Consider the following 286-nt stretch of genomic DNA (forward strand, 5'->3'; position numbering starts at 1 on the left):
TGGTTTTTTTTCGGAGTTTCGAGGCGTTTAACCCGTTTCTCCCGGAGCGTGGTGTCCCCACGGTACGCGGGTGTGTGTGTGCGTGTGTCTGTGTCCCGCGTGGGCCTGGGTGTGCGTGGGAGGCTGCTGTTTGTGTGTGTGTGTATGGGGGGGGAAACTTCTCGCTTTGCCTTAAAACCTCTTTATTTTGCAGCTGTAATAGACACACCTTGTACATAGTAGTATAAACTTACGAAAAAAAAAATTAAAAAAGAGGAAAGAATCCAACTATAAAATAAAACCTGTG

The sequence above is a fragment of the Calidris pugnax genome, unplaced genomic scaffold (assembly GCF_001431845.1).
Source record: "Calidris pugnax isolate Ruff unplaced genomic scaffold, ASM143184v1 scaffold54, whole genome shotgun sequence".
Classification (NCBI taxonomy): Eukaryota; Metazoa; Chordata; class Aves; order Charadriiformes; family Scolopacidae; genus Calidris; species Calidris pugnax.